At 44.1% G+C, this 16,774-nt stretch overlaps 1 long non-coding RNA gene across 1 annotated transcript in view; it reads right to left on the bottom strand.

Annotated features, from left to right (window-relative positions):
• Positions 1-2,149: 2,149 nt before the first annotated feature.
• LOC307110460 overlaps positions 2,150-16,774 on the bottom strand; it is a 28,359-nt gene continuing 13,734 nt past the window's right edge. Inside the window, exons 3-6 of the long non-coding RNA XR_013814443.1 lie at positions 9,153-9,330; positions 8,922-9,030; positions 8,136-8,285; positions 2,150-3,175 (exon numbers count right to left, since the gene is read on the bottom strand). This is a non-coding gene — a long non-coding RNA (uncharacterized lncRNA). The remainder of the gene's footprint in view (positions 3,176-8,135; positions 8,286-8,921; positions 9,031-9,152; positions 9,331-16,774) is intronic.

Genomic DNA, 16,774 nt, shown 5'->3' with positions numbered 1-16,774 from the left:
GCAGGAGGCAGCCAATCAATAATTCTCTCTCATCATTGATGTTTCTCTCTCCCTCTCCCTTCCCCTCTGAAATCAATAAAAATATATTAAAAAAAAAAAAGAAGTGAGCCAAGGTGGGGCTTCTGTCAGCTCACTGCTGAGTCAGAGAAAGGGGGGCCTTGGGACAGGTTCACGGGTGAGCTCTGAATGAGCTACTGCTACTCATTACTTCCCTGGGGGCAAGTCTCATGGGGACCCTTAGAGTTTAGGAGATGCATACCCTTGGGGAAGGGAAAGGGAGAGCACCTGCTGGGTTCTTGGTTTTGGGGGTTTTAAAGGCTGGGAGTACAGATAGATCCTATATAATAAAAGGGTAATATGTAAATTGACCCTAACAGCGGAACGACCAGAAAAACCACTCCATCAGTCACTATGAGGCACACTGACCATCTCTCGGTCCCTTCCCCAGCCGTCAGACTCCCATCACCCCATGGCGAGCAAGGAACCAGGTGTGGGTGGCGGCAGGGGGCGGGGCCGGCTGCCGGCAGCTGGGGAAGATGGCCCTGATCACAGGCCAGGCCTAGGGACGATACCCATGCACGATTTTCATGCACTGGGCCTCTAGTATTGAAATAATAATTAATGTACAAAAATTTTGATATGTTATATTTTCCCTTTCATTTCAGTTCAAAATATTTTTAATGTCTCTTTGACCTATGGGTTATTTGAATTTTCAAATATTTACTAATTTCTTGATATTTTTCTATGATTGATTTCCAGCTTAAGCTTCACTTAAAATAAAAGGCTATAAAAGTGTTTGGGACAATGGGGAATTTGAAATGGACTATGTGAGGTGATATGATGGAATTATTCTCAGTGTGAAAATGATATGATGGTTATTCAGGAAAATGATACTGAAATGCACACTGAGCATTGAGGAGTGAAGTGTCATGATGTCTGCCACATATTTCCAAATGGTTCAGGGAGAGGAAACATGTACCTTTCAGATGAAGGTAGGGGTCAAGCCTCTATCGTAAGATCATTGTGAAGGGTAGAGGGAGTGATGAATGCAAAGGCTTCACACGGGGCTGGCAAGGCAAACTCTCACCAACACACCCTACTCAGTGCAGCACTTCCAGAGGCAGGTCCCAGGAGACAAAGACAGGGTGTCCTTAGTGGCCGGGTCTCCTCAGGCCCGTAACGAGGGCCACCATGAAGGAAAGGAGAGAATGACTGAGGGATGTCATCTCCTTCTAAAAGCAGCCCCTGCACCTCTCGGTCAGAGACAGCATGGGATAGGATTAAAAAGAATACTTACTGGTTGAATTCTGGACTCAGGTAAGGATTCCAACTAGCAATCTATAATAATAAAAGCGTAATATGCAAATCAACCCAACGGCCAAACAGCAGAACAACCATCTGGACGACCACACTATGATATGCACTGGCACCAGGCCAGCCAAGGTGGGTGCGATGTGATTGGTCGGTGGGCCCCCACGATCACCCCAAAGAGGGAGGCCCAGGCCACCGACCAGCAGGCTGCGGCAGGTGGGTGAGGCCTCCCTCTGCAGGGTGATTGATGGCGGACCCTTGGCTAGGTGGGCGGGGCCTACCTCTTTGGAGTGATCAATTTCAGAGCCCCACAATTGATTGCCTTGCAGAGGGAGACCCAGGCTACCTGGCTGGTGGCACTGTGGTGGGTGGGCAGGGCTTCCTTCTGTGGGGCGATCGATCACGGGACTCCCGGACTGCAAGAGGGCACAGGCCTGGCTAAGAGAGTCCCCCCACCCCCCGCCCACCACAAGTGGACAAATTTCGTGCACTGGGCCTCTAGTCTTATTATAACCAAAATAAAGGAATATTGCCCTGTGGTATTTAAATGACTCTCACAGACATTTTATTCTCACTCAGATGCTCCTTAATTTTCACTCACAGGGTCATTTTATTCCCACATATTTTAAAATTTTTAAATGTTTAACTTATTGTGAATGCCCTCCAATTGGAAGGCTGTATCCCAGGGTGGGATCCCTTTGATGTGCCTGAGCCCGAGGTGCCCTCCTTGCCCAAGCATTCACATCCTCCTGCCTCAGGGCCATCACAGGTTTGGGGTGAAGCTCTGCAGAGGGGGAGCCCCAGCTGGTCCAGTCTGGCCCCACATACGCGCAGCATCTTGAAACCTGGTGCCTGGAAGGAGGTTGTAAGAGCTCAGGAAAACAAGATTCAGGGGCTCACAGGTCAGTTCTGGTCCCTAAGAAATCTGATGTAAAATCCAACCTACTCAGATGATAACAGATACAAGACAGAGAAACGGGGAGGGGAAACCGGGATGATATAGTGTTCCCTTACCCAAACAAACCCAAATTTCCACAAACCAGGTTATTTATTTAAAAGGAAAAAAATTCCAGGCAACTGATGGGATACTAATCCATATCTGCAAAGCCCAAATAGGTTGTTAGATATATGTTTTATCAAACAACTGTTCAGCACAGAAGTGTTAAGCGAGTTAACCTGCAGTGCAAGTAAATTCAGGAAGATAATTTATGGCAGATTTGAGAGCATAAAGTTTGGAATTCTTTAATCATGCACAAGATTCCTGGCGGTCTAGCTCCAACCTCCTTCAAGGGCCAGCTCCGCCATTCCCTAACAAGAGCTCCTCGGAGTGCTGGGCAGCCCGTTGTCCGTCAGGGAACTGCTTTTCCCTGGTCCGAGATGAGTTATGTACAGAAATGGAACGTTATTTGTCCTTCTCGGACTGGCTTCTTTCACTTAGCACAATACTGTTCGGGTCCATCTATGCTGCACAAAAGGTAAGATTTCCTTCTTTTGTATGACCATGTAGTATCCCATGTACCATAGCGTCTTTACCCACTCATCTACTGATGGGCACTTGGGCTGCTTCCAGATCTTGGCTGTTGTAAACAATGCTGCAATGAACATAGGGGTGTACACAGTCTTCCCAATTAGTGCTTCAGGATTCGTAAGATGTACGCCCAGAAGTGGGATCGCTGGGTCAAAAAGCAGTTCCCTGCTTTTTAACTTTTTGAGGAAACTCCGTACTGTTTTCCACAGTGGCTGCAGGTGTCTGGTGGATGGAAATAGAGGTTGCTTGGGGCCATGGCTCGCGATGCAGTGAGCAGGTGATGTGTCATTGAATTGTACACTTGAATGCTGTAGGGTATTGCGAACCAATGTCATTCTAATAAATTCAATAAATAAATAAAAATAAACAGAAAGTTAGCATTTACATTCAATTAATAAAAAAAAGAAATAGAAAGTTAGCATTTACATTTTATGATTGAAAAAAATGAGTGGAATTTTGCAATCTGGAAAAGCAGAAAGCTGGTTGAGACAGGTCCAGATTTAATATACTAGGACAGTGATTTTCAACCTTTTCCACATCATGGCACACATAAACTAATTACTAAAATTCTGTGGCACAACAGAAAAATATATTTTTTGCTGATCAGACAAAAAAATAGGTATAATTTTTATATAACATGACTATTTTTCTAGTAATACATTGTTGTTGGATTTTATAAAAGTATTGGTCTCAGCAGATTGGAAATTGAAGAAAACAAAACAAAACAAAACATGTTCCTTTACCACAGGTGTCAGAGGCTTAAGAAGCACAGCCATAAACCACATGGGACCCCTGACCCACCTGGGACCCCTGACCCACCTGGGACCCTCTGGCCATTTTGTGGCTCCAAGCACGCTGTCCCCTTTCCCAGGGTTTCCTCCCATAGCACACCCGCCGATTACAGAGGTTGTCAACCAGTGGTGGTGCCGCAAGAATTTCCAAAACACCCAGCACCTGACTGTTTAGTCGGGGCACTGACCTCTTTTCCTTTAGATTGTCAAATAGATAAAATGACAGCAGCCAACACAATCGCCATCTGGTGTGAATGAATCAAACTTATACTTTTTTTTTTTTTGTCTGATGGGCAAAAAATATGTTTCTTTTTGTGCCACAGAATTTTAGTAATTAGTTTATGTGTGCCATGATGTGGAAAAGGTTGAAAATCACTGTCCTATTATAGTAAACCTGGACCTGTCTCAACCAGCTTTCTGCTTTTCCAGATCGCAAAATTCCACTCACTTTTTTCAATCATGAAATGTTCACAAGGGTCTCACTATAAATTTTATATAGATTTTTAAAGCATAAATATCATACTGTTACAGAATTTACCAGGCGACTGAAAAATATGCAGGAGTACCGGAGGCACAGGAAAAACCCATTTATTTTCAGACATTTCACATGTACCGGCACAGGACTCAGGGGAGACTGTTTCTCTCCAAATCCTGAGCAAAAACATGGAGGGAGCCTCCCCTTTTTATATCTTTCTAGCCCTTTGTCTCCCAAATAAGGAGTTTCCGGTCCCCTTTGCAAGAGCCCCATGTGCTGGGACCTTGAGACCACAACTAAAGGCCTGGCCTGGCCTGGCACCAGCACTGATAACTCTGTCTGGGGATAGCTTATGGCCTCTCTAAAATGGGAGTAACCAGGTCTTGCAGGAACAGACAATTAAAGGGGCAGTGGCTAGACTACAGGCTAATAAGAATGTGCAGTAGGTTACCGGTACAGATTCAGATTGCTAGCCCCCCAAAAATGTCTCATTTTCCCCATTAGTACAGTACTCAATCCCTCTTCATATGGCTATGTACATTTGCTAGTCAAATGTCATTTCTCTCAGATGATAATTTTCTGGATCAGTTGGATGCCAAACCTTAGTTTTTATGTTTAAGGCTGGCACCAAAATATAGGGACTGCCCTGGAAGGTGTAGTTTCATGGTTAGAGCTCGGCCCCAGGACTGGGTTCAATTCCTTGTCAAGGGAACGTACCTGGGTTGCAGGTTGAATCCCAGACTGCGGTGGGGGCCGGTGGGGGAAGACAACGAATCCATGTGTCTCTCTCACATCAATCTTTCTCTCTCTCCCTCCCTCCCTCTCTCTCTCTCCCTCTCTTCTTCCTCCCCCCTCTCTCCCTCACTCTCTCTAAAATATCAATGGAAAAATATCCTCCAGTGAGGATGAACAAATATTGATTTCACACCTTCCAGAAGTGTCCTACCAACTACTGCTAGCTTTTAGCCAAATTGGTATGGAATACGTTTCTGTTATATCAGACTGCAACCTCTAAATCAGACCTTCCATATAGAAGGGAAGGTTTGTCCAAACCTGGGGGCACACAGATACTTGATACCCAAGATGGAAATTTATAGGGCAACTCACAACACAACAGACGAAAGAACAAAGCAAAGGGCAAGGAGTCCAGCTAAGAAGGCTTTGGGGAGGAGGGGCAGGGAGAGAAAGGGCTGCGCACAGCAGATGGCTGTGCCGATGGTGAGGGCCAACAGCGATGATCGACGTTTTGGTAAAAGCCTGTGTGAGCTCTTTCAGATTCTTGGTTATTTCCATAGTTTTTGTTTAAAAGGAGACAACATTAGGCCAAAGCCCATACTATTTATTCTCACCAAAGCCAAAGAAAAAAACCAGCATCCCACAGAACTTGAATCCCTCCCTGTGTTCTAAAAATAAATAAATAAATAAAAATTCCAAAGTCATGCGATTCTCTTGACACACAGCTAAGCCCAGAATGGCCCCACGCTCCCAGCAGGAGCTGTGCTTCATATTCCATAGGTCGTGGAGAGTCATCGCATCCTCTGTTCTTTGTAGCAATTCTTGGTGCTAATAATATGAGGGAGGCGGTTCAGATAATACAGCCCCTCCCTCCACCCAACTCGATTCATAACCACAGCCCCCCTCCTTCAGTGACCCCCCTTCCCCTCCTCCCACCTCCTCTGTCTGGGATGGGAGGTGTGGGAGGAGACACACACACACACACACACACACACACACACGCACACACACACACACACACACACACACGCACACACACACACACACACACGCACACACACGCACAATTGGCCAAGGCCGATCTCCATGCGGACTAGGAACAGAAAGCAGCAGGATGTGACCCTAGGATCATTCGGGAAGCTGCATTCACTTTCACTTTCGTAGGGAATTCTCAAGTCCTAGCCCCGTGGCTGTGTTTCTAATCAAATGTAACAAATAGTCACCATTGATTTAACAGAATGTGCCAAGTGAGAATGCTGAGCACCTTCAAGACGCGATGTCATTTTTTTCCTTGCAAAAATCTCATATAAGTAGATACTATTTTTATTCCCTTTTTACAGGTCAAACTGGGAATAAAATTGAACTGGAGTCTGAATAGACCTGTTGTGGAAGCAGGATTCCTCGGTGACTATTTAACACGCGGGATTTTCCCTTCTTTGCTGAGCCCGCAGGTCCACCCCGTGCGGATCTGACCCAGGTGGTTACTGCTGCCAGCGTGTTTCACACACAGTTCCATGTGGCACCGACTTGAGCAGCTATAGTCCATGGCCAGTTCTCCCCCGCATGCTGCCTCTATCCACCCCTTTCCCAGGTGCCACCAAACATCCTCCCTGCATCCCTGCCAAGGTAAGTTCTAGGTTTCTGGGTGCTTAGAAAAAAGATTTCATTACAGCAGGTACCACTGACTAGCATTGCTCGGACCTGAAACTCGGTCTCAGCCTAGAAGTTCCTGGGCCACCATTCATTTATTCTCAGGTCATCAGCAGGAGGGTTCTCAACTGCTCTCAGGTAGGGCCCTGCAGGGGTCTGGTATGTCATGGACATGCCCACGTGGGCTGCTCTGCGCTTCCCTGCCCAGGATTTTGTGGGGTTTTCCATGAATACCAGGAAATGGGGTGATGTATATTTTGGACAATGCCCTCAGTGACACAAACAGGAAGACCCCTGGCTTACCACTGGCTCTGCCAGGCCGCTTGGCAGTGCCAGGAGCTGATAACCGCCACTCGAATGAGCAAAGACGTGGAAAAGCAAGAGGAGGAGAGGAGAAGAAAAAGACAGAGCTGGGGGGAGGGGGAAGAGGAGGAGGAGGAGAAGGAGGAGGAGGAGGAAGAGAGGAAGGAGGAGAAAGAGGAAGAGGACGAGGAGGAGGAGGAGAAGGAAGAGGGGAGGAGGAGAAGGAAAACGGGGAGGAGGGGGAGGAGGAAGAGAGGGAGGAGGAGGAGAAGGAGAAAGAGGGGGAGGAAGAGGGGGAAGAGGAGAAAGAGGAGGAAGAAGAGAGGGAGGAGGAAGAGGGGAAGGAGAAGAAGGAGGAGGAGGAGGAAGAGGGGGAAGAGGAGGAAGAGGGAGGGAGGAAGAGGGGGAGGAGGAGGAGAAGGAGGAAGAGGGGGAGGAGAAAGAGGAGGAGGAGGAGGAGGGGGAGGAGGAAGAGAAGACTAGGGGAGAAAGAGAAGTGTCACCCAGTCAGGGGAGGGAATAAGACCCTTCCCCCCGACAATTGCTGAGGTCTTCCCTTCCACACAGGAGGGGGAATGTTTCCAATAGTATAAACACAGATTTAAAAGATTCTTCCCCGTGTTTTTGTACAACAAGAAGAGCACTAAGGCACACAGTTTGCTTACCCAGGATTGACGGGGAATTTGAAATGACTCTAACCTCACGGGAATCCTGTGGTGAATGAAATGCACAGACATGCGCAGACAGGAGCACACTTAGGGGATGATGGGCTGCAGCAATAGGACCTAGGATATGATGCCACTGCACCTCTCTTTCCACCCTCAATGGGGGGACACTTAAGAATTCCCTTCAATTTGAAAATTATCTGTTTGCAGTGTACACAGACAAATAATTTACAACCCAAATCACATGTCAGGGCTCAGCTCACATGTGGTTCTCTCGCTGAGGCTCCCTGATCACCCCAACCAGACGCGATCTCTCCAAGCTCCGGACACCTCGGTCGCCTATTCATTTCTCTCTTACAGCTCTGAGCACAGGCGAGTTCCATAGCGTGGATTTGCCTTCTATTACCATGTCTTAGAAAACTCACTTCCTTACTGAATCGCAGTGTTTCTCATCCACAGAATAGGGTTGTTCATGTGGGAAGAACAGATTTTTTAAAGGGCCATTTTATGACTGTGGTAACTAAGATTTAGAGAAGTTAAATAGATTGTGTAGAGCTAAAAACCTAATAATCAAAATGTTTCTAAAAACGTTTGTCTTTATGCTTTCCATTGTATCAGACTTATCTCCTATAGCATTGAATCTGTGAGTTGTAGAAAAATGGTATTTCAATACACACCTGCTTCAAGGGTCTCTTTCTTTCCAGTATAAGAGGAAGTCACCCGCCTAGAGAACTGGTTCTGTTGGTCTTGAAAATTGTTTTGTAAGCAGTCCATCAGCATGATGTAAACAGACTGTTGCATTGGAAGAACTTTGCAGAAACAGCCAACTAAAAGGAAGATAATTTAACATATAATTGAACATTCCTGCTTCAAGGGCATCAGTAAACGCTTTAAAGCATATTCTGCTAGTAAAGCTTAGAAAATCATTCTTTTTAGATTCCTTCAAGTTACTTTATTTGTTGGCATTTCCGAGATGACCTGGCTTTCAGAGAGGATAACTGTAGCTTGGAAAACAATCCAGGTGGCCGTGGCCGTGCAGGGAGGCGAGGTCAACGAGCCACCATAAGTGTCACACTTGTCAGGGGAGTTTGGCAGGAGGTTCAGCCTGTTTCCCCAAAAGTAATAACATGCGTGTCAGCTGGAAGCCCAGCTCTGGACCTCAGCTGCTCAAACTTCCATAAACAGAGACCTCTGCTTTGTCATGTATTTCAGCAGAATTGACATGTTAAGAATGTTTTAGATATATTTTAAAAAGGGCAATAAAACTGGCATACTCCTAATTTTTTTACAGCTATCATTACATAGTGTTAGATGTTTCATCTTTACAACAGCAAGATGCTAGAGAGAGTGTTTGCATATGAAAAATACTCAGCAAACACACGACCAAATACAAAAAACTGATTTGATAACCGTCAGTACCAGTTAGTGGAAAATAAACCCTAAAATCTTATTCTGGTGATCACCTTTAAAAGCCCATAGTCAACATCATATTTAAGACTGAGTTCTTGAACTTTCCCGTAGAGGTCAAGAATGAGCCAAGGACGTCTTGCTTACACTGCTTCTAACATTGAACTGGAAGACAATACCAATGCAATAAAGTCAGATGATGAAAACAGACTCAATAGGAATAAATGATAACATCACAATTTGCAAATAACATGATTGTGCATGTAAAATATTGAAAAAATTACAACCTGTTGGCGATGTGATTGTGATGACTGAACAGGAACACCTGCCACGGCTCCTGCCACCCTCTTACAGACCCAAGGACCGTCGTCAGGAAGGCGTGGAGAGGCCTCCTTTGTGCGTTGCCACGGACACTCCCTGCCGACGTGGAACACAGGAGTGAGGAAGCTCATGTTCCAAGGCGACCTAAAGGGCGGCATGGAGAGGACCGTGAGCAGCATGCTGACTGTCTCCATTGCTGCTGCTGGACTGCATCCCAGGAGACGGGGTGCTGGCGACGGTAACACCCAGAAGCCTGGGACGCGCCATTGCAAGGCCTTCCTCCAGGGCTCCCACGTAGTTCTGATTTTACTTATCGTGGGGTAGATTTAAAATGTATTCATTAAAGTAATCTTTCTTAGCTTTTAGATAACATAGACATCTGTTATTTTATGTACCTTTGCTTTCCTTTTAATTCTAATCCCCATCTCCCAGTGTTATGTCTCTTTTTACTTTTCGATTAGTTTACATTCAATATTGTTTTGGGTTAGTTTCAGGTGTGCTGCAAAGTGTTCCCTCAATTTCAGGTACTCACCAGGCCCCATATGTACTTACCACAGTCTTAGTGACTGTACTCCCTACGCTATCATCTACTACCAATAGATTCTGTGCACACCCTTTGGGGTTGTGCTGATAAACTGAAAGGCAAGTGGTGTTTTAGGGTGCTTATACTGGTTATATATTTTCTCTGCATTAAGCATGCTTTTATATCACTCCTTTTGAATTTGTTCAACTAATTTGTTGAAAAAATTTTAACGAATTAGAATTGCTTGGGCTAAGGATATTCCAAATTTATATTTTGATTCAAAACCGGCTTTCCCCCCAATTGTTGATACTCATCAATGTTTTATGAGACTTCAAACTGTACAACACTGTTCAACACTGAAGAACAAAAGGTGTCAGTGTCTTTATTCTGTTCAGTGTCATATTGCAGAGAAATTATTCTTCGTCACTGCTCAGCGCAATCATCAATATGCTTAACGCTTAATCGTCATTTGTATTATTTCAGTTTATTTTTTTCCAGGTTCCTTGCATTACAGTGTCTCTGTTACTGGTTTCTAAGAGCTTGTTTATGACTAAAGATGTTAACCATTTCTCATGCCTTGCAAATGAAATACCATGTTTATTGTTATTATTTTACAGTGGTGCTTTGCTTTATGGTATACCGAAGTTGTGTATTAGATATAATCATGTTCTGTTAAAAAAGAAAAAATTACAGATTATTAGAATTATTAAGTGTCTTCAGTAAAGTCAATGAACACATGTCCTATATTCAAAAATTTATTCTATTTACATATAATAGTATCACACAATAGAAAGTAATTTTAAGGCAATATAACTTATAATAGCAACAAAAATCAAACAAGTAAATCTAACAATTAATGTGTACAACATCGATATTTAAAATTACAAAACTTTTTTGAGAGAATTAGATAAAACTTTCAAATAATGAGGAATACCATGTTCATGAGTAGGAAGGTTTAGTATTATGAAGGTGTTGATTTTCTCCAAATTAATTTATGGAGTCAATAAATCTTAATTGATGTCCCAGGAGTGTTTGTGTGTGTATGTGTGTGTGTGTCTCTCTCTATGTATGTGTACATGTGTGTGAACTGACATGCTGATTTTAAAATTTAATAGGAAACACAAAACAAAATTCACTGAAATTTTTTGAATATCCTTAGCCCAAGCAATTTCAACTCATTGAAGGGATTTAGAAGTATACATTGGCAGTTATAGGATAGTCATGGGGATATAAAGTACAGAATAGTGAATATAGTCAGTAATATTGTAATAAATATGTATGGTGCCAGTTGGCTATGAACTAGACTTATCAAGGGGATCACTTCCTAAGTTATATAAATGTGTAACCACCATGGTACACAGCTGAAACTAATACAATATTTAATGTCAACTGTAATTGAAAAAACGCCACAAAGAAAAGTTAAGATACTCTTGAACAACAACAAAGCTGGTAAACTTTCAGTACTAGATAGGAAGACCTATTATATAAAGCTATAGAAATCATAATAGTGAGATATTTTTATGACTACTAGACACCTGGTGCAAGAAATTAGTGCATGGGATGGGGGGTCCCTCAGCCCAGCCTGCACCCTCTTGCAACCCGGGACCCCTCGGGGGATGTCTGACTGCTGGTCTGACTGCGGGATCAGGCCTAAACCGGCAGTTGGACATCCCTCTCACAATCTGGGACCGCTGGCTCCTAACCGCTTGCCTGCCTGCCTGCCTGATCACACCTAACCACTCGCCTGCCTGCCTGCCTGATCGCCCCTAACCGCCTCTGCCTCAGTCCCCACCTTGGTGGCTTCATCTGGAAGGATGTCTGAAATGACGTCCGGAAGGTCATTCAGCTATCTGGTCTAATTAGCATATTATGCTTTTATTATTATAGATTGATTTTTAGAGAGAGAAGGAGAGAAACATCTATTGGCTGCCTCCTGCACGCCCCCTACTGGAGAGCGAGCTCACATCCAGGCAGCCAGGGACTGAACTGGAGACCGCTCGGTGCCTGGGGTGATGCTCACACACTGAGTAGCACTGGCCAGGGCATGGTAATGAGGTCTTTATGGAAAAGTAAACAAATGGAACATTGAAGAGAACAGAGAGTCCAGACCCACATACATGGTCACTTGATTTATGACATAAAAAATTACTCTTTGGATGGAATGAACATTTTCAATAAACAGTGCTGCCTCGATTGAATGTCTTTATGGGGAAAAAGTGCATCTTGATTCCCTTCTTCACACCAAATCAGTTCTAAATATATTGCACGAACAACTTCTAAATAGATTATAGATCTAAGTGTGAACAGAATTAAAAAAACTTTTAGAGGAAAACAGAAAATTATCATTATAACCTTATGGTTGGTTAAGATTTCTACAATGGCACACAAATAGTATTGCTCATCTATATATATAAAAGCCTAAGTGACCGTTACGACTGGACAACCGGACTACCGGACTACCAGCCAGTAGCTGTGATGCGCAGTGATCACCAGGGAGCAGAAGCTCAATGCAGGAGCTGCCTCCTGGTGATCAGTGTGCTCCCACAGCCAACCTCCCACTGTCCCTCCCGCTGGCCGGCCAGACCAAAGGACCTAACCAGTGCACAAATTCGTGCACTGGGCCTCTAGTAAAGGTAAATGATAAATTTTAATATGTGACAATCAAGATCTATTCATCAATAGTCACTACCTATAATAATAAAAGCGTAATATGCTAATTAGACTGGATGACCTTCTGGATGACCTTCCGGATAAAGCCAGGACTGTGAGGGAAGCCCGGGTCCTGGGTGCCTGCCAGCAGCTGGAGGGAAGCCCAAGTCCCAGGTGCCAGAGGGAAGCTGGTTCTGGCAGCCAGGGGAAGGAAGGTCTAGTCTTGCACGAATTTCGTGCATTGGGCCTCTAGTTAAGAGAATAAAAAGGCAAGACAAGTAGTGAAAAATATATTCTGGATTCTTTATATATATAAAAGGTTAATATGCAAAGTGTCCCCTCGGGAATTTGACCGGGAGACTGGGAGTGGGTGTTAAATCGCTTGCTATGATGTGCACTGACCACCAGGGGGTGGCATGGAACAAAGGAAGGCCCTGGCCGGCAGCTGGAAGGCTCCGATCAGCCCTGATCACCTGCCACGCCTAGGGAACATACCTGTGCATGAGTTTCATGCACTGGGCCTAATGTACATATATATTAATAAAAGAGTAATATGCTAATTAGACTGGGAGACCTTCCAGAGACCTTTCGGACAAAGCCATGGTGGCAGGGCTGAGGCAGAGGTGGTTAAGGGCAATCAGGCTAGCAGGGGAGAGCATTTAGGGGGATCAGGCCAGAAGGGGAGGGAAGTTGGGGGTGATCAGGCCAGCAGGGGAGGGCAGTCAGGGGTGATCAGGCAGGCAGGCAGAGGCAGTTAGGGGTGATCAGGCAGGCAGGCAGAGAGGTTAGGGCAATCAGGCAGTCAGGCAGAGGGGTTAGGGGCAATCAGGCAGGCAGGCAGAGGCAGTTAGGGGCAATCAGGCAGGCAGGCAGGTGAGCGGTTAGGAGCCAGTGGTCCCAGATTGTGAGAGGGATGTCCAACTGCTGGTTTAGGCCCCAGGAATCAGGCCTAAACCGGCAGTTGGACATCTCCCAAGGGGTCCCCGATTGGAGAGGGTGCAGGCTGGGCTGAGAGAACCCACACCCCGTGAATGAATTTCATGCACCGGGCCACTAGTATATATATAAAACACTGGTGGAGGTTTCCTAAGTGCTTCATCTGACCTTAGGATCCTGAAACAATCTGACTTCCCTGTCTCCTTGAATAGTCCCATTTTTGTTTTTCATCTTCCCAGTAGCACTGCCTTGGTCATTTAACTGTTTGTGTGCCAGCCCTCACTCCTGTGGGCAGCAATCTGCTTCCCAGCAAGATCTGTGTATAACTCCATCCCCTACCCTCCTAACTACCCAGCCCTGCTCATGTCCTCTGCTCCAGTGAGTGATTTAGGTCATTAAGAAATAGTACCCGAAGTCTATTTAATCTAGTCTAAATGAGGTGGCACAATGTAGAGCATCTAACTCACCCCTTATTCGCATCATCAGGGGAGCTTTGAAATATATACCAATGTCACAGGCCCCACACTCACCATTTAAATTCAAATCTCTAGTGGGGGGACTGGAGCATCTGATTTTTGAAAAGTGCCCCAGCTGATTCCAACATGCAGCCAGGGTTGAAAGCCCCAAGTTGGTTGAAGCCTTTGCAAGGTTTCAGTCCTTTGAACCCCACTTTACTCATTATGAAATGAAACGACGGAAAGAGATTATTGGGAGAGAAAGGCCTTTCTTTTTCTTTGCTGTGGCCTTCCACAATTACGAGAAGCACCTGTAATTAAACCCCAAGATAGTTAGCACCTCTGATTCAAACAGCCCCTCTGTTCAAACCCCAAGACAAGTTACTCTCAAGGCTACATTCTTGCATCCTTCACCCCCTGCTATTTTTACAGCTCAGGGACAGTTAATAGAAAGTTCCCTTCTCCCCTTCTCTTTAAACAAGACTCTTTTGAACTCTTCATAACTGTGACTCTATGCATATTTTTCAGGCTTTGGAAAAATACTGATAAGACACCTCCTTAGGACATCTGCCTGGACTGTCGCCTAAAAAAGACAAACTTTTCAAAGACAACCCCCTGATGTCTGCTGAATTTCAGCCCTGAAATCCCCTCCCTTCCTGGTCACCTGCCACAGCCGCCCAGGCTTTAAGAGGGGGAGCAGCTGTTTGCTGCTGGTCCTTGCACTGGTTAGCAATGCACCAGCCCTTTCCCTTCGGGAAAGTAAAGATAAACTCCCTCTCCCTGCATCTATCTCTTCTCTCAGTTGTGACTTCTTTCACAGCCCATGACACAGGCCAAAATCCTAACATAGATGATGTTAATAGTCTACCACAGCTCTAAATTCTAAGAAGAATGAACACATCTAGAAAGGTTAAAAAGAAAATTTCCATTTAAGAGTTAAATTATTATTTGCAGCAACCTGGATGGAACTGGAGAACATTATGCTAAGTGAAATAAGCCAGTCAATGAAAGAAAAATACCACATGATCTCACTCATTTGTGGATAATAAAGAACATTATAAACTGATGAACAAAAAGATAGATATAGAGGCAGTAAAGCATCAAACAGACTGTCAAATTATAGCAGGAAGTTTAGGGAGAGGTGGGGGAGATAAGAGATCAACTGAAGGACTTGTATGCATGCATATAAGCATAACCAATGGACGCAAAACACTGGGGGGTGAGGGCATGTATGGGAGTGGGGTGTGTGTGTGAGGGGGCAGCGGTAAGATATGTACACATATCGCCCTGACCGGTTTGGCTCAGTGGATAGAGCCTCGGCCTGCGGACTCAAGGGTCCCAGGTTTGATTCCAGTCAAGGGCATGTACCTTGGTTGCGGGCACATCCCCAGTAGGGGGTGTGCAGGAGGCAGCTGATTAATGTTTCTCTCTCATCAATGTTTCTAACTCTCTCTCCCTCTCCCTTCCTCTCTGTAAAAAAATCAATAAAACATATTTTAAAAAAAGATATGTACACATATAATACCTTAATTTAAAAAAATGGAAAAAATAAAAATGTTAAATTATTGAGTATTAATTGTTCTGCAATACAGAAAATTTTGAAGGAAGAAAAGGTGTTGTTAATAAATTTATCTATAACTGCTTCCAGGCTGAATTTAACACTGAATGTTAGAAATAAAAATCTATGTGGTGAAATTGATAGTGTTGCCTATATACAACCTAAATCTAGTTTTAGTCCATTAAAATATTCTACTGCTATTTGGTTTCATGGATTAATTAGCAACTTCTAGAAGTATGTCTTTCTTTCCTCCAAGGTCAAGATGAACATATCAAAATTTTGACACAGATCCAAATTCTCGGAAACTGAGGAAAATATTTAATATGCAAATATTTTCTACTTTCAGATTTATGTTTTTCATAGCTGAAAAAAATGTGTGATGAAATAATCTTCTTAATCAGTTGTTATAATGTTTCCTTTTTCTTTGAAGACAAAATTTGTCTACAAATGTTCTGTGGAAATGTGGATGTGGAGAATGATAACTGAGGAAGGAGCCAGAATTGACCCAATGCTAAATGAGGTGGAGAGAAAATGGGGCCAGGGGAGCTAGAGGCCAGGGGGAAAAGGAAAAAGAAAGAAGCAGAAGAGAGATCTGAATAGGGATGATATAATAGAGAGTTTCCTTGAAATTGGGGAAAAATTAAAGGGGAAATAAGAAAAGAAAGAATCAGAAGATAGTTTTTTATTTCTCCTTCCCTCACCCCAATATGGAATCTCTGCTTCCTGTCCTTGAGCCTCAGCAGCACTCATCTAGTCTCTCTTATGAATGTGTTAACTATTTCGTACCTTTTCTTGGTTTTTTATTTACATGCATGTCCGAAGTTTCTGTCTTGCATATCACAAGATTTTTCAATTGCAGTAATGCTTCACAATTACACCGCTGTCACAAGAGTAAATTGGATTAAGCTGCAGTTCTTTTGGGTTTGCAAAAATATGTGTTTTTCATCTGAATCAGGTCATTATTGCTAATATAAGAGAGAATCACGCCTGAGCCAAAAAGTTGCTCTATTTGTGAACAATCATTCATTTATTCAATCGCTATTCATTTGAACATATATGTATATTGGTGGTTAACCAACCAATCAGATCCCTCTCCCATAGGAGGATGGGAGTAGGAGGAGGAAAGACCAGGAGATTGAGAGGTAGAGAGATAAAGGCCACACCAGGGCCAACCACTAGTGAAGAACACTTAAAACTAAATACTTAAATCCAGCTCTTATTACTCAGGACAACGAGACTTAAGATGGAGCTACATTACACCGCCTGTGAGGACTTTTCAATAGAGACATTCCTGGCTGCATTTGTGGGGAAGAAAGCACCACAAGTCATGCTGATGAGAATTCCCATTTCAGAGTCACCGATGATGCTCTCTGAGGTGTGGCTCTTCCTCCCAATTTGAGGAAGTTCAACCGCAGTTCCCTATTTTACGGGCTCTGCTTGGGAATATTAATGCACCACCTTTGCATG

The sequence above is a fragment of the Cnephaeus nilssonii genome (genome assembly GCF_951640355.1).
Source record: "Cnephaeus nilssonii genome assembly, chromosome: 14".
NCBI classification, from domain to species: Eukaryota; Metazoa; Chordata; class Mammalia; order Chiroptera; family Vespertilionidae; genus Cnephaeus; species Cnephaeus nilssonii.
This window is presented reverse-complemented; position numbering and strand designations above follow the sequence as displayed.